Here is a 19,047-nt window from a genome sequence, read left to right as displayed (position 1 = left end):
AACCACAGGCAGTGTATCGTTATTTTCCAAGTAAGCGTACTTCAAATGCACTGGTAATGGCTTCAAATCCAACATAGGTGGATATTCTATTAATGATCAAGGAAGGTTCAAAGATTGACTTGATAAGTCTAATGATTCAAAGCTCCTTCTGAATCCATTTCCAGATTGTTGAATGTCCATCAGTTCTCCAGATTCTTCAGTCAATTATGTTTCATTTAATTTAGCAAAGTCTGCATCAGAATTCTTGTGCATATGTCCTGAAAATTCTTCTTAAATTACAATGTCAATAAGTTCAACAGCATGGCATTCTTTATCTGGGTCTACACGCTTTAAAGCATCTAACATGTTAAATGCCAACTACTAATCATTAATTCTCATGGTTAACTCACATTTCTATACATCGATCAATGTTTTACCAGTTTCTAAGAAAGGTTGTCCAAGTATTATGGGTACCTCTTTATCTGCTTCACATTCCAAAATAATAAAATCTGCTAGAAAGATGAACTTCTCAACTCTTACCAGTACATCTTCAATTTTACCTTCTGGATGGACGTATGATCTATCAGCTAGTTGTAGTGTGACTGTAGTAGGTCTTGCCTTTCCTATGTCGAGTTTCTTGAAAACAGACATAGGCATTAGATTGATACTTGCACCTAAATCGTATAGTGCTTTGCCTACATAATAGTTTCCAATCAAGCAAGGTATAGTGAAACTCCCTGGATCTTTTAATTTTAGTGGCAATTTGTTCTTCAGCATTGTTGTGCACCCTTCAATAAGTGCAACAGATTCAAACTCCCCTAACCTTCTCTTATTAGATAGGATATCTTTCATGAATTTCACATAGTTAGGCATTTGTTCTAATACTTCCACCAAAGGTATGTTAATGTGTAATTGTTTCAAGACCTCAAGAAATTTCTTGAATTGAGCATCTTACTTTGACTTTTGAAACTCTAGGGAAAAGGTGGCGGTGGCCTTCCATCCATTTATTGAGGTTGCTTTCCCATAGCATCTGTATTGGCTCTGCAAGATGAATTTGCTTCGGCATGCTTCTGTTTACTCCCATCTTTTGTAGTTTGTTCCACTATTGATTCAAAAGTTGTTGTTTCAGGAACTTCTAAACTTTCCTCCTCAGTAAAGGCATCATTCACAACTCCTGGCAGCTGAGTGCCACTCTGGAGTGTTATGGCCTTACATTTTTCCTTTCGTTGAGATAGAGAACTTTCTGTGTCACTAGGCAATGCTCCTTAATGCAGTGGCAATTTTTCTCACTTGATTATCTAGAGCTTTTAAGGAAGCTGCTATCTCTAAATAATCACATCATTCTTAGGCATATATTCTTTTAATAGAGCTTCCATAGTTGAGGTTGAAGATGACGAACTTTGTTGCACATTTTGCTGTGGCATTGGTTGATTGGATCCAGGTGGTACACCATCCACATTTTGTTGATTAACATTGCTTTCATTTCTCATTCCTTGATTACTCCATTTAAAATTTGGATGTTGTTTCCACCCTAGATTGTATGTGTTGGAGTAGGGATTGTTGTTGCTACAATTAAAATTCCCCATGTAATACGAAGAGGTAGGATTGGATGGGCATTCATCAAAAACATGATCTTCTCCATAGTATACCTAGCTAATTCAACAAACTTCATCTCCTACACTGTAGAGGGTCTTTTCAGAGTTTTAATCATGTTTATTAAAGATGATACCTGAGCTGTTAAAGATGTAATCACATGGAGTTCCATTGCGCAAACAACTCTTCTACTAGTGCCAACTCTGGTAGTGGGGTACTGATAATCATTGTTTGCTATTCTTTCCAGAATTTCATATGCTTCATTGTAGTATTTCTCAAGCAATGTCTCATTAACATATGCATCCACCACCATTCTCGTATGAGCATTTAATCCATTGTATAACGTTTCCATTTGTGTCTAATGCTAAAAACCATGCATCGACCATTTTCCAATTACTTCCTTGAAACGCTCCCATGCTTCATATAATTTCTCATCTTTAGATTGCCTAAACAATGTAATGTCGTTCCTAAGCTTCACATTCATGTTGGGAGGGTTGTACCTAAGTAGAAATATTTGACACAATTCATTCCAAGATGCCACCGTACCTAATGGTAACGCATTCAACCAGAATCCGGGACGATCTTGCAATGAATAAGGGAACAATTTCAATCTAAGGGCATCTTCACGAACACTCTGTTGCTTGAATGAGTCACGAAATTTAAGAAATAGTCTTAAGTGTAATCTCAGATCTTCAGTAGTGTCCTATCGTCTGTAGCATCTGAAACATTATTAGTTTTAATTCAAAGTGTTGAGCTTGAATATGTGGCCTAACAATTCCTGGATTTAGATCATCCCAAATCGGCACTACATGTTCTCTGATGGGTCTGTCTCTATCATCTATTCTTCGAGGAATATTATCATTCCTTTCATTCTGGAGCACTTGATCTTCTATGATTGGATCATTTCTAATTCTCTCCATTTCTCTTAACTCTTTTCTTCTTCGCCTTAATGTCCTTTACATTTTAGGATCAAAACAATGTTATGTATCCTCTTAAATACTTCTTCTCATGCACTAATACAAACCTAAAAAATAAAATTAAAATACTAATTACTGATCAAACAAATATAACAAAAATAATAACAAATCAACTTTTCACCAATATTGTCGATCCTTGGCAACGGCGCCAAAAACTTGTTGCATGTAAAATAACTAATGCAATTGTGCAAGTGTACACTCCATTCCAGTAATAAATTGATAAGTATCGTCTCCAAAGGGATCAAAAATTGGTAAGAAATTGAGTATGTTATTATAATATTGTTAATTATACCAAAATGTTAGGAAATAATCTCAAAGTGAATAAGACACTAGAATAATGAATTACTGAAATTAAATGATAAATAACAAAGAATTTATATTGCAAAGAAAATGATATGGCAATTCACAGAGAATATCAAGAGTATTTTTGTTTTTGAATGAATAGGGTTCGATTTATTCAGGAGAAATGTTCATATCAAGATAATGACATGGAAAAATATTGTCTAATCTATTACCCGGAGATTCGCTACTGTGACTTTCCTCTTTCGATAGCTAGATCTTAAGCTAAAAATCTAAGTTCATGTACGTCTAAAGAACTTGGGATTGATAACTGCAACGAACGTTCTCTCTATACAGCTTGCAACATCTATGTCTAGAGTGCTACGAATATTCTGTCAAGTATTCACTTGCATCAAACGATTCAAGATCCAATATTATTAACCTTTTCAGAATTAAAAACACCTAAGAACACAACATACATTCAACTATGTCTAGAGCTTGCATGCATGTGTTTAAAATAAGCATGAATCGAATGTAACAGTGATATAGACAATCTCAAATCTTAGGCATTAAAGATGAGAAAACATTCACCCAAACAACTCTAACCCAGAAAAGTTTAAGTTCATGGGTGGAAAAGTAAACACCAAAATAGAATCATTCATCAAGATTTCTCAATTAATTTTGAATCACAGAAAATTCAATCTAGAAAATAAAGGTAAAACTGCAGGAAGTTAATTCCACACTCCAGCTCCTCTTTGTTCCTTAGATTGCTTGTGAATCTAGGATAGATTTCTCTTCCCCTTCCTCACGTTTGTATTCTGCACTCTTCTAAGCTGCTACCCTTTCTTTCTCTAGAATTCTCCAATGGAGTTCTTATTTGCACAGAAAGAAAATTGTTGTCACCACTCTCTTTCTCACGTTGATTTTCTATTATTTTTTTCTTCTTCTCTCTCATTATTTTATTGGGTAGATCCAACCCACCTTAGCACAAATTTTTCATTCCTCTTTCAGGTTGGTTTTTCTAGTACACGTCCAGCTGACTGAGAGTGACGTGGATAGAGTGCTGAGTCATCTTTCTGGAATTGCCATGAAAATTCTATTGGCAATCAATCTCACCATTTGTCACGATAATATTTCACTTCCTTTATTTTCCTTCATCATCTTCTTCTTCTTCTTACACATGTGTTCACACAAAACCACACATTTCCTCCCTAAGTGATAAGAGTAATAAATAATGACCAATGTAGTGCAATCCAAGCTTTGTTATTCAATTTTCTCAAAACATCCTAAAAATGAAAATGTATTCACTTAATTACAAACAATTCCATTTAGAGGGCTTAAATATAACTCTTTTCAAGAGTTATAACTAACTTAAGACCCAAGACTTTCCTCTCACCTAACTCAGTCCAACAAAATGGAGTGCGACATTTCCTACCATATAAAGCCTCATAAGGCACCATCTAAATGCTTGACTGAAAGCTATTATTATAAGAAAATTCAGCCAGCAGCAGAAACTCCTCTCAACTACCGCAAAAATCAATCACATAGCTCTAAAGCATATCCTCCAAAATCTGAATTACCCTCTCCGATTGACCATCAGTCTGAGGATGAAATGTCATCATAAAATCATGTCGAGTACCCAAAGCCTCATGTAAATTCTTCCAAAATTGAGAAGTAAAATGAGGATCCCAATACAAAATGATAGATATTGGAAATCCATGAAGTCTGACATTCTTGGAAACATAAAGCTTCGCCAACTTCTGCAAAGAGCAGTCAGTCCTGACCAGAATATTGTAAGCAGACTTAGTTAACCGATCCATAATAACTCAAATTGAATCCTTCTTAGTTGGTGTTAAAGGCAACCCACTAACAAAATGCATAGTCACTTGTTCCCATTTCCATAATGGAATCTTAACTGGTTGAAGCAATCCAGAAGGAAGCTGGTGCTGAACCTTAACTTGCTGGCACATCAAGCAGCAGTACAAAAAATCAGTTACCTCACTTTTCAACCCAGGCCACCAATACAAGTCACGGAGCTCACGATACATCTTACTACCATCGGAATGCATAGTATAATAGCTACTATGAGCTTCCAAAAGAATAGAGTGTCTCGAATCTACATCCTTAGGCACACAAATACAACCTCGAAAACAAAAAATATCATCATCATTATACCCAAAATCCATTGTCTTAACCTCATTCATCTGTTGAACCCGACTAATCAATGACTCATCCAACAGCTGCTTACTTTTAATCTCATCCAACCAAGATGACTTAACCTGTAACTCGACTAGAATCCCACTGTCATCAAACAAACTTAGGTGAGAAAACATCACCCTCAAATCAGTCATAAATCTTCTACTAAGTGCATCAGCCACCATGTTGGCCTTACTGAGATGGTACTCAATCAAATAATTATAATCCTAAAGTAACTTGATCCAACGACGTTCCCTAAGATTGAACTCCTTTTAAGTGAGGAGATACTTAAGACTCTGATGATCGGTGTAAATGATGCGTCTCTCACCATACAAATAATGCAAGCTCAAGGTCATGTGTCGGATAATTACCCTAGTGCTGCTTAAGTTGTCTAGATGCATAAGCAACCATTTTACCTTCTTGCATCAGCACACAACCTAAACCAGTATGCAAAGCATCACTATAAACAAAAAAACTCTTTTCTAGGCTGGTGTTGAATTAAAATAGTTGCCTGAGTCAAACCGATTTGAGTTTCTTAAAGCTCGATTGCTACTTAACAGCCCAAAAAAATGAAGCATTCTTACATAGCAACTTAGTCAAATGTTCTACTATCAAAGAAAACCCCTCAAAAAATCTCTGATAGTATCCTGCTAAACCCAGGAAACTTCAAAGCTCAGTCACATTCCTAGGCTGCTTCCAATCCAGAATAGTATCTATCTTCTTAAGATCCACTTGGATACCTTCAGTAGAAGCCACATGCCCTAAAAACATAACCTTACCCATCTAGAACTCACATTTACTTAATGTAGCATACAATTCCTTTTCACGAAAAGTCTAAAGAACTGTTCGAAGATGCCCATCATGCTTGTTCTCAGTCTTAGAATATACCAAAATGTCATCGATAAACACAACGATGAACTGATCTAGATATGGTTGAAAGACTCAGTTCATGAGATTCGTAACGAGCCCTAAATGTAGTTTTCTGCACATCGATCTCATTAACTTTCAGCTGATGGTTCCTAAAATGAAGATAAATTTTTGAGAATATCAGGGCCCCAAGGAACTTATCATCAATCCTCAAAAGTGTGTACTTATTCTTTATCATTAACTTGTTCAACTAACAATAATCCATACACATCCTCAAAACTGTCATTTTTCTTAACAAAGAGAACCAATGCTCCCCACGAGGACATACTAGGTCAAATGAACCCTTCAGTGCCATTAGATATGGGGCGATGGACATCGAAGCTGTCCCTGGTAGTAACTCAATTCTGAACTCAACCTCCCTATTAGGAGGTAATCCTAGTAACTCCTCAAGAAAAACGTTTAAAAAATTAGCTGAGTCGTGCACATAAGCTAAATATGCATCACAACCCATACAAATTAGCTTTTTAGCCACCAGAGTGAAGATTATGTGTGAGAGGTAATCTCAACGCTCGCCAACCATCACAACCTCCATATCATCTCCAACCTTAAAGGTCACTCTCTTAGACTCACAATCCAATCCAACTCGATGCTCCATCAACCAATCCATACCCAAAATCAAATCAAACTCCCCAAACAAAAATTCCATAAAATCAGCAGGGAACACACACCCCTAAACCTCAAGCGAACACCTGCTATATACTTTACTAACTCTAGCAGATTGACCCAAAAGACTAATCACAAAAAGCTCAGAACTAGTGTCCTCAGCCAAAACCCCTAAATAACCCTCTATACTACTAGATACATAAGAGTGCGTAAATCTATAATAAATCAGAGGAAAATAAGATAAAGAATGTATAGTGAACATACCGAAAAATCACATTAACCGCATTTCTATCCTCACGACGTCTCGTTGCGTAAACCAAGGCTGGCTACCTGGCCTCAACCTGACCCGCACCTCTGCTCGGTGCTCTCTAACCACGTCCACCACCATTATCCCCTTTCATCTGACCACAACCCCTAGTAGGCTACTGACCAACCCTTTGAGGTAGAATCTAAACCTTAATTGAAGCTCGTCCCAGCTCAACCATAAAAGGACACTCACTAATCTTGTGCCTAGTGGACCCACATCTAAAACAAGCCCTAGTCCTCCTTTAACATTCGCCTGGTTGGTGCCTATAACAATACCTACAAATCAGTCCGTGCTCAATTGTGACAGCAAGGTCAACTCTAGGAACTAGCTCTGCATGCGAAGGTCTCTCATACATAGCCCATTTCGCTAGCCGTTGAGAAGAACTAGAAAAACCCACATCTGTCTTGTTCTTATTCTGATTTTTCTCCCTCTCCCTCTTCTCATGCTTAGTGTACTTAACCTTTTGCACAATATTTTCCTTGTCAACTAAGACTACAAAAACCTACTCTCTATGTGGAGCTATCAGAACCCTAAGGTCATACCTCAGACCCTCCTCAAAACAAACACTCTTCGCTTAGGCAGTAGCCACCAACCCACATGCATACCTACTCAATCTCAAGAACTCGACCTCATACTCGGCCACCATTCTATTGGCTTAAGTAAACCCCATAAACTCGCATCTACGGGCCTCAATATAGCTTGCCCTCATATATTTATTCTAGAAGGCACTCCGAAAGTAATCCCCTATTAGCTGCTCAAGTTGAAAGCCCTCCTGCACCATCAATCACCACTGATATGCTTTATCATGAAGCAAGGATACTGCACCTTTCAATTTTTGCTCAGGGACGCAGTCTAAGTCATTCATTATCCTTTCCATGGCCTCTAACCAATATTCAACCATAATTAAGGCAACTCTAGTGACGCCCCTAAACAATTCAACTCCATAGGACTAGAGTCGTTCAGTTATCGACCCTCAGCTCCTAGATCCAAATCCGTATAGGTCCCAACGACCATCTCCAAAACCCTCAACATTGCCTGGGACAATGCGTTGTCCCTGATAGTTTGAGCTGCAAACTCAGGCTCAACAGTTGGAGGTTTTACAGTCTCACACGTATCTTATTGGGGCCCATCGAAGAAGGCTCAATCTGAGCCCCCCGACAGCACCCACTACGCTCACGGGTACAATGTACACAAGAACCACGAGTACTCATTGTCTTTATCTACAATTTTACAAATTTTATGAATTAGTTTAAGTTTTTAAACCTTAATCTTAAAGTTTTATCAAAATACTACAGTGTTTTACTACTCTATAGTCTCTAAAGGCCTTCTTATACTAAAGTATCACATGCAAAGTATCTCTAAACCATAACTAAAGTTTAGAGTTCTTACTTAGATCGACGCTAGAGTCTCAGTTTCAATTATCCAAAAATTCAAAGATTATTTCAATAAGATTCCAATTTAAAATAAAGATTTATTTCTCAAAATATTTTGGACCCAAAAATACATAATTGAGTTTTGTAACCTGACTCTGATACCACCAAATGTAACACTCTATACCTAGTCTAGACGTTACGGTCGGATTATGGAGACTACATCATACAAGAAAGAGAAGTAAATGTTTTGCTTTGATGAAAACCAACTTCAACAAATAGAAAATTTAATTAATTGACTCTTTTGAAAAACGCAACAATTTTCCAAAATCACAACTTAATTGTGTTACTAAAATCGAAACCAATTTACTTGAAAATATTTGTGTGCTTAAGTATTTTGGGAGAATTTCGATTAGTCTTGCAACGGAAAACCTTATAGCTTTTTTTATATAAAATCATGGTTCATTTTTCATTATCATAAGTTAAGCACTCTTAAACATTTAAAGCTTTTGCATAGTAAATAACCAAAATAGTCCTAACGAGATAAACAAAATTAAAATGTCCAAAACAAAATAAAAACCCAAAACAATCCAAAAAATTTTCATAATAAACAAATAAAAAGTCCATAATGCATAAACTAAAATCATGGAACCTGAGCTCCTGAGTCACCATCCATTCCTAGGTCAGAGGATTATCTGAAACAAAGCATACAAATCGTGAGCTTTAAGCCTAGTGTGTGATTTGGCCCATAATCCTAGTACAAGCAAACAAATATTTTAGACAGTTTCATGGCATATATCATATTATTTCTTATCATATCAGATTTTAATGCAGAGCACATTTTATCATATTTTTATGAAAAATATCATATCGAATCACAACATGGCATATTGAATCATATTCATATCATATCCTACCCCTATCTACTACACATTATCTGCATCTAGCCAATCATACCATATAGGACTACAAGAGTCCATCCATCCAATCGCACCAATATGTGGCGGTGTACCACTCATATAATTGCAGCTGAGCTGCCACACATAAATTTGCAGTCTAGCCGCCATAACTGCAATATAAACTATCGTATAGCACTTTCTCCATCACATCATAACCAACCCCAAACATACGCATATCATAATCATAAAACATACAAACATATATCATATAACATATGGCATACCTACACTCATATTTCATATAGATCATAACATAATACATAGCTTGTTTGTAAATTATCCAACTCAACATACCTTTTAAGCTTATCCATATGTATTTACATACAAAAACTATGCTTTTTCGACCCCATACGGTGACTGTGGATCCAATTTTTTAGTCTCTCAAACGGCCCCTAATCATGCCCTCAAATTGGACAAAAAGACCCACACGACCCAAAAACCTAGCCTATGTGATCCACACGATCTATAAAGTTTCACATGGCCATGTGCCCTACACGGTCTGGCCATACGGTCTGTAGAGTTTCACACGATCGTGTGCTCCACACGGCCTGGCCACACAGTCTACAATGTTTCAAACGACCGTGTGCTCCGCACAGCCTACCACACCGCCGTGTTCCATTGGGCAGTTTCCAAAAATAAACCATGTTTCATGATTTATCGAGTTTCTATCGAGTTTTAGAGTTGTTTTTACACACCTGCTAGCGAGATTGATCCTTCACATAGTCGTACACTTAAAATCCCACAAACGACACCAAACCAACGATTTCAACTTTGATTTAACATAAAAATTACAACTTAAATTCACTCTTTTTCAAAGAAACAATCCCTATATTCATAAACAAGCACTTACCACAAACTTCAGCAACTACTCAAAAACCTTAACTTGCTAGAGGGTTGTCTATCACCACACACTCTTCTCCTATCAACAACAACAAACCCCAACACTATATCAATCATAAAATCATTAATATATGTGCTAGAGGGTAACTTGTGGTCACTTCAGCCTAGAACGACTTCGATAAATGAGCATTTGACAACATGCATCGAACCTTTTCCATAATTGTTCTACTCATTCGTTCTGCAACATCGTTTTGCTGTGGAGTTTGGAAAACTATTAAGTGTCTCACGATCCCTTCTGATTTGCAGTATTAATTAAACTCATCAGAACAAAATTCCAAACCATTATCTCTATGGAGGTGCTTTATCTATTTTCCTATCTACTTCTTGATCATAGTCTTCCAATTCTTAAACGTAGACAACACATCACTTTTTTGCTTTAGGAAGAATTCCAAAACTTTTCTAGAAAAATCGTCAATGATCGTCAGCATATAATTAGCTCTCGCCCTCGAAGGCACTCTAGATGGTCCCCAAAGATTAGAATGAATATAATCCAGCATTCCCTTCATGTTATGTGTTCCTCTTGTGAATCAAATTCTCTTTTGTTTCCCAAAATTGCAGTGTTCACAAAACTTCAGTTTACTTATGCCATATGCATCAAGAAGTCCTCTTTTTCTCAATTCTGTCATGTTGTTCTCAATCATATGCCCTATATGTATATGCCAAAGTCAAGTAACATTATCATCTGACAAGGAAGAGGAAGTGACAACTACATCACCAGTAATAGTTGAACTTTCCAACACATATAACTTGGCAGTCTTTCTATGCCTTTTCATCACAACAAGAGAACCCTTGTTAATTTTTAAAACTCAACTTTCAGCTATGTACTTGTGCCCTTTTGAATAAAGAGTACTTAACAAAATCAAATACCTCTTCAATTCTAGTACATTCCATACGCCACTAAGTGTGTTGACCACTCCATCAAAAAGCTTATTTTGATCGTGGTAATACCTGCGATTTTACATAAAGCATTATTTCCCATCAAAACAACACCTTCACACAAAATTTCATATGTTGTAAACCAATCTCGATTGGGACTCATAAGGAATATTGTTGGTTGCATATCTGATATGCAAGTCATGCAAGTATACACGTTGAACCAATAATAAAGTGATGAGTGAGATCATCTCCATAGGGATTAGATAAGTATAATTTGGTCGAGTTATTATAGTTAAGTTTGATTAATGCTAAAGCAAAATAATAATAAGAATGTAGTGGCAAAATGAATGAATGATGATGTATAAAATGTGCAAAACAATACAAGTAAATGGAACAAGAATGGCACGGCTAAATCACTAAGAAAAAAGGTCGAGGAACTACAATATTGATTAGGATGGTTGGGAGTACTAATGAATCTACCTTCATTAACTATTACTGCCACATTAAAGTCATAAATATTCTACTGCTCGATAGGTTTCTACAGTAGTCTGCTTCTCTCGAGAGTAAGACCTTAGGTTACCTCTTCCAGGGCACTATATGTCTATAGGTTTTGAGCTTGGCTACAACTAATATTTTTTACCTTCTTTCGTATGAGGTAAGGCTCTATGTCAAAAGGTTGCTACAAATAAGTGATTAATCATTCACTCATATTATCCAACTTCTATCCAATTAACCTAACCCTATCAGAATTAAGTTATCTTTATACACCTATTGCATATTCATCAATGTACAGCCTGCATATAACATGAAATACCATTGAATAGAAATAAAGGTTTCATCAAAGTAATCTCGAGCCTAGGAGATTTAGCTCATGGTTGGGCAAATCAAGTTTGAGTTTAATATGATAACCATCATCATTAATATGCTTGTTGGAAATTTGTTTAATTTCCCTGTTGGAAATTTCAGCTTGTCCACTCGTTTGCAGATGATATGCCGTGGAAATCTTTTGTTTTACTTCGTACCTTTGTAAATTGTTGCCAACGAGCTTGCAATCGAAGTGAGACCTCTCATCATTGATGATGGCTCGAGGCGTACCGAATCTCGTAAAGATGTTCTTTTATAGGAACTTTAATACTGACTTGGCATCGTTGGTAGGTAGTGCTATGGCTTCTACCCATTTGGAGAAATAATCTACTACCACAAGAATGTATAAATTATCGAACGAGGGTGGAAATGGTCCCATAAATTTTATCCCCCAAACATCAAACAACTTGATTTCCAGAATGTTTTGCAGCAGCATTTCGTGTCTCATTGATAGGTTTCCTATTCTAAGACAACGATCGCATGCTTTATAAAATTCATGGGCATTTTTGAACAAATTTGGCCAATAGAACCCAGATTGGAGTACCTTTGCTACGGCTCTTACTCCTTCAAAATGCCCTACGTACGAGGCTAAATGACAATGTAGTAATACACTGTTCATCTCTTTATCAGGAATACCTATTCAAATTATTTGATCAGCACACTACTTATATAGATAAGGCTCATCCCAGTAGTAGAATCTTGCATCACACAAGAATTTCTGGTTGCCCTGGCTATTCAGATCAAGTGGCAACAATCCACTAACTAAGAAGTTTACAATATCGGCATACCAAGGCAATGTCGTGGCAATTAACAACTGCTCATCTGGGAAGTTTTCCTTAATAAGCTTTATATTTTCATCTTCATTACCAGCTTCTAATCTTGATAAATGATATGCCACTTGATTTTAGTTCCCTTTCTATCTTGAATCTCCAAATCTAACTTTTGCAACAAGAGTATCCACCGAATCAGTCTTGGCTTTGCATCTTTCCTGGTCACCAAATACTTAATGGTAGAATGGTCTGTGTAAACCATGACTTTGGTACCAACTAAATATGATCGAAATTTATCAAATGCAAATACCACAGCCAATAATTCATTTTCGGTGGTGATGTAATTAAATTGTGCACCAGTCAAGGTCTGACTTGCATAATAGATCACATGAAATATCTTGCCCTTACTTTGCCTCAGCACTACTCCCATAGCATAATCACTGGCATCACATATGAGCTTGAATGGCAATGTCTACCCAAGAGCTATTACAATTGGTGCAGCCACCAGTCGCTTTTTTAACTCCTCGAAAGCTAACAGACAAGGTTCATCAAAGATGAAAGGTTTATTCTACTCCAACAAAGCACACAGGGGTTTAGATATCATTGAGAAGTCCTTAATGAATCATCTATAAAAACTTGCATAGCCTAACAAACTTCTAATGCCCTAGACACTGGTAGGAGGCAATAATTTTTCTATCACATCAATATTTGCCTTGTCAACTTTAATTTCTTACTTCGGTACCTTATTCCCTAGAACAATGCCTTACGGACCATGAAATGGAATTTTTCCCACTTTAATATAAAACTCGTTTCTTCACATCGGTGAAGAACCAATTCTAGATTTTTCAAACAGCCTTACAAATTATTCCTATAGAAAGAGAAATTATTCATAAAGACTTCGAGAAAATTTTCCACCATGTCAGAAAATATTGCCATCATACAACACTGAAATGCTGCCGAGGCATTACATAAACTGAATGGCATTCTCCTAAATGTGAAAGTACCATATGGACAACTGAAGTTTGTCTTCTCATGGTCATTGAGAGCTATAGCAATCTGATTATACCCAAATATCCATCCAAGAAGCAATAGAAGGCCTTCCCAGCTAATCTGTCCAACATTTGGTCAATAAAAGGCAAGGGAAAGTGATCTTCCAAGTTGCCTTATTGAGCTTGCGATAATCCATGCACACTCTCCATTTCGTGATAGTGCCAGTTGGTACAAACTCATTATTATCATTATTGACCACTACGACACCTCTCTTCTGGGGCACACACTATACAGGACTCACCCAAAAGCTATCTGAGATTGAATAGATAATACCTGCATCAAGCCATTTGATTATCTCTTTCTTAACAACTTCTTTCATGATAGGGTTCATCCTTCCCTACTGTTCAATAGAATTGCTATGGCAATACTCCAATAAAATTTTATGCATGCATAGAGTAGGGTTGATTCCTTTGATGTCGGTAATTGTCCATCCTAATGCCTTCTTAGATCTCTGGAGAACTTTTAACAACTTTACCTCTTGATCGGGTGTCAACTCCGCAGAAGAAACTACTAGCAAAGTGTTATTTTCTCCCAAATAAACATATTTAAAATGCAACGACAAAGATTTCAAATCTAGTGTAGGAAGCTCCTCTTTGAATGATTTAGGAAGATTGAAGGTGCGAGCCGATAAATACAAGGTCTCAAACTTTTTCCCTAGTCTATCAACAATTTGCTTTGCCTCCATGAACTTATTAATTTCTCCAAAGGTCTCTACTTCATTCAGCTTAATCGAATTTGTATCATTATCTAAATTACCATGTCAAAATCTTGTAAACTCTTCTTCCACTGTTGTTTCTAGCAAACCAATGGCATGGCAATATTCATTCTCATCAGCACATTTCAGAGCATCGAATACATTGAAAGCAATCTACTGATCATCCAACCTCATGGTCAGTTCAACCTTTTGCACATCAATCAAAGTTCTGCCTGTAGCAGGAAAAGGTTTTCCAAGAATAATTGGCACATCTTTTTTAGCTTCATATTCAAAAATAATAAAGTCAGCTGGAAAAAAGAATTTACCTACTCTTACCAACACGTCTTCAATTTTACCTTCTTGATGTGCATAGGATCGACCAGCTAATTGCAATGTTACTATAGTAGGTCTTGCTTTTCCAATTCCCAATTTCCTAAATATGAACATAGGCATGGGCATTAAGTTGATACTTACTTCTAAATCACACAGTGCCTTCCTAACAGAATGATTTCCAATTGAGCATGGGATAGTAAAACTCCATGGGTCCTTCAACTTTAGAGGCAATCTATACGTCAACATAGTCGTGCACCCTTCAGTTAGAGCAACCATTCGAATTCTCCCAATCTTCGTTTCTTTGACAATATATCTTTAATGAATTTCACATAATTGGGCATTTTCTCCAAAGCTTCTACCAAAGGTATGTTGATGTGAAGTTGTTGAAGGACATCCAGAAATATTTTGAACTGGTGATCTTGTTTACGATTATGGAAGCAGTGAGGAAAAGGTGGAGGTGGCCAACCTTCAGGTTGTTGAGATTGTTTTGCTATGGTATTTTTATCAATAAAATTACCTGATTCTACTTCAGTAGTGCTCTATTTAGCCTTTTCAATTGCACTGTGCTTTTCGGGTTGTTTTGAGATTTTTTTTATGGTTGAGATTTAAGTTGTTCATTTCTGCAGTTGCATCTTTAAAAACTTCATCTAGCTAAGTCCCACTTCTAAAAGTGATTGCCTTGCAATGCTCTTTCCCCTGTGATCTTGTATTCTCGGTATCACTTGGTAGAGTTCCTTGTGGTCTCAAACTTAAAGCATTTCCTATTTGCCCCACTTGATTCTCAAGGGCTCGTAAGGATGTGGCTTGACTTTAAATTACGACATCATTATTAGCCATATATTCTTTCAGTAGAGATTCAATAGATGATGAAGCTAATGTCTGACCTTGTTGGATATTTTTCTGCAGCATAGGTTGATTATAACCAGTCAATGCACTCTCGACATTCTGTCTAACAACAGTGTTTGAATTCCCAATTGAATTTCCAATATTCCAACCAAATTTTGGGTGTTGTTTCCATTAGGGATTATAAGTGTTGAAATAGGGATTATTATTTCGGTTGAAGTTACCCATGTAGTAAACAGATGCTGGGTTTGATGCGCATTTATCAAACACGTGGTCTTCACCACAATAAACACAAGATGTCTGGGCTAATTTTAGCTCCTAAACCGCAGCTAGTTTTTGTACTGCCTTAAACATATTAGCTAGAGAAGATACCTAGGTTGTCAATGAAATTATTGCATCAAGCTTAATGGTGCCAGTAGCTCTCCTTCAAGTCTCAACTCACGTGGTAGGATACTAATAATCATTGTTGGCAATCCTTTTCAAAATCTCGTATGCTTCATTGTAAGATTTTTCCAACAAAGTTGTAATAGCTCATTTTCAGTAAAATCAAAATAGTAGTTTTGGGACCACAAATCTGAAGTCAAAAAATTTATTTTATTATTATTTTATTTCCTACAGCATGATAGTAATATCGTATCAAAATTTTGTTACGAAATTTTACCGTTTACATGCTTAATTTGATAAAAAGGACTAAATCGCGTAAAGTGAAAAAGTTGAGTTCTAGTAGCTAAAAGTATTAAATAGCTATAGAACCTTAAAGTATGAGCCCTTATATGAATATTAGACCATTTATATGTTAGTGGATGAGCATGGCTTGGCAAATGTGTAAATATTAATTTTTTTAAAGGTTAATTAAGTAATTAATAAATAAAGTTAAATTATAATAAAACAAATTAAGTTAACATCTTCCTTTCATCAATTGCAACCGAATGTTAGGGTTGGAGAAGCCATTTTTGAGCTTTTAATTTTAGAAACTTCATCTTGCTCGTTGGTAAGTGATTTTTGTCCCGTTTTTAATGATTTCTATGTTTTCGAGATGGTTCTATCTTAATCTAGCTAGCTTGGGGACTAATTTGTGAAACTGTTAAACTATTAGGGTTTTTCCATTGATGCATGTACATGATTTTTGAAGTTTGATGATAGAAAATGGATGGTTGTTGTTACATAAACAACTTTTGTAAAGGGATTTTTGGTAAATTTGTCAAATAGGGACTAAATTGAAAATTATAAAATATTACATGGTGAAATTATGAAATAAATGAAATATAGGGCATGCTAGGGACCTAATTGATATTCGACCATAGTGGGTTTTGATGGAATTTCACGAATTTCCATTTTTATGAGCTAGGGACTAAATTGTAAAGAAATTAAAAGTGTAGGGGAAAAATAATAATTTTGCCAAAATATGATTTTGGGCTAAATTGAATGAGTTAAATTTATCCATATAGATCAAGACAGACCTCGTACGAGTTAGATTGGGACAAAGGGAAAATCTCGAATTAATCGCCTCCATATCAGCATATACTCGTCGAGGTAAGTTCGTGTAATTAAATTGAGTTTATAGGCTTCTAGTTGAAATATATATGTTTTGAATTGTCATGCATAATTACTGATTGCATATCCAACAACGTACGACTATTATCGATCCCCGTTTGAACCTTAGGAATCCGTAGGATACAAATGACATGTCATTAGGGTTTGCATGATTTTGGTATTGGTCCTGAACGTCCTACCGATGGCTAAGGTCCTGCATGTGTTACGAATACTCCACAGCTCGTGTGAGTAGCATCATGTAGTTATGTTCTGACCCACAACTTGTGTGAGCATACCGATTTATAGCTCGTGAGAGCATACCGATCTACAACTCGAGTGAGCATATCGATTCACAGCTCGTATAAGCATACATGTACATGAATTGATGGATTACATTTATATGAGCTAGTACACTATGTGTGAGCTATCTCAAGTATCCAACGGTATTCTAAACGGTTCAACGGGCAATATTCTAATAAGAATTGGTAAGAGTTCAATACAGAATAATACAAGGACACATATGAATTACATGGAAATGTTGTTACATGGTATATGAAAAATTGAATTGGATGATACATGTATATGGAACTTGATCAATTATTATGTTCATCTAAGTTTATTGGCTTATATATATTTAATTACATGGCTAACATGGTTGGTGTATATGTGCTTAGGCATTTGGCCACATTGTATTGGGATATGCTTGTTTACTTACCTATTATATGACTAAATGGTAAGTTAAATTCTATGTTATACGAACTTACTAAGGTTAAATGTTTACTCTGTGTTGCTTTTCTATGTTTTATAATGGATCGAAAGCTCATTTGGGTTGGAGGCTTGTCGGAGCTATATCACACTATCCATTGGCTCTTTTGGTACATTCGGTTGTTAAATTTTGGTTATAATGGCATGTATAGGTATTTTGGCTAATGTTGGCCTATATGTTTTGTTGTGAATATGACCATTTGATTTGGCTTGTGTTTTGGCATATTTTGGTATGTAAACAAGTAGTTTTAAAATGTTTGATGAATGACTTAATATGGTTGAATGATGGAAGATGAGATGATAGATGAATATGTATAAATTATATGGCTTGTGACTTGTTGAGAATTGGTACTTTGTTTGAATAGCTTAAATGACTAATGATGCGAATTATAGAATGGCACTTTGGTACCAAATGTTTGTGTTTTGGGTAAGTAAATTATATGGTATGTATTGATGCAAATATGCATGCAAGTTAGTTGATTATTTGGTCCAATTGAATACATGGTTAGGCATGTTTATATATTGTCATTTGAGGTGCCTAAGGGCATATTGGTTGTATGATATTATACCATATATATGACTTGTTTATGCTTGATTTGGATGCCTTGTTATGGCTTATAAGTATGTGCAATGTTGTGTGCAGGTACATGCCAATTTGGGTGAGAAAAATGGCTTGTAAAATGACCTATTTTCGTCCACACGGCAGAGAATGTGTCCCCTGTAGCTTTCAAAGGGTTGCAAGTCAGGCTGTTACACGGCCTAGCACACGGCCTAGCACACGGGTGTGTGACTTGGTAGTGTGACCCAAGTCAGTGAGTTACACGTGTACGGACACGGCCGTGTGGCCCTACTTTGAATGCCTACATGGCCTGGCCACACAGCCGTGTGACCCCTGCAGCGTTGAAAATTTTCCTTGTGTCCTGAAAAATTTTCTAAGTTTTCGATTTACTGCCGACTTGTTTCTAACGCATATTTAGGGCCTTGAGGGCTCATATAAGGGACAATATGTATGATTTGACTTGGTTTTAATATGTTCATTTCTATGATATGAAATTTTTTAAATTTCTGTCCATTTGAATTGTAAACTTTGGCAATGCTCCGTAACCATGTTTCGACGACGAATACGGGTTAGAGATGTTACAAAAGTACCATTAGAAGATGCATCGACTACCATTCTTGTATGTGCATTCAGCCCATTATAAAACATCTCCATCTAAGTCTAGTGCTAG

The 19,047-nt window shown here is 36.3% G+C and overlaps 1 non-coding gene across 1 annotated transcript; it reads left to right on the top strand.

The window, feature by feature from the left end:
* The first annotated feature begins 1,940 nt into the window (after nucleotides 1-1,940).
* On the top strand, nucleotides 1,941-2,047 carry LOC121214108 (small nucleolar RNA R71). Its single transcript, XR_005909695.1, has one exon. It is a non-coding gene; the product is annotated as a small nucleolar RNA R71 (small nucleolar RNA).
* The last annotated feature ends 17,000 nt before the right edge of the window (nucleotides 2,048-19,047 follow it).

Source organism: Gossypium hirsutum, chromosome D01 (assembly GCF_007990345.1).
Source record: "Gossypium hirsutum isolate 1008001.06 chromosome D01, Gossypium_hirsutum_v2.1, whole genome shotgun sequence".
In the NCBI taxonomy this organism is placed as follows: domain Eukaryota; kingdom Viridiplantae; phylum Streptophyta; class Magnoliopsida; order Malvales; family Malvaceae; genus Gossypium; species Gossypium hirsutum.
The sequence above is the reverse complement of the archived record's forward strand: the minus strand, read 5'-3'. Positions and strand labels throughout refer to the sequence as shown.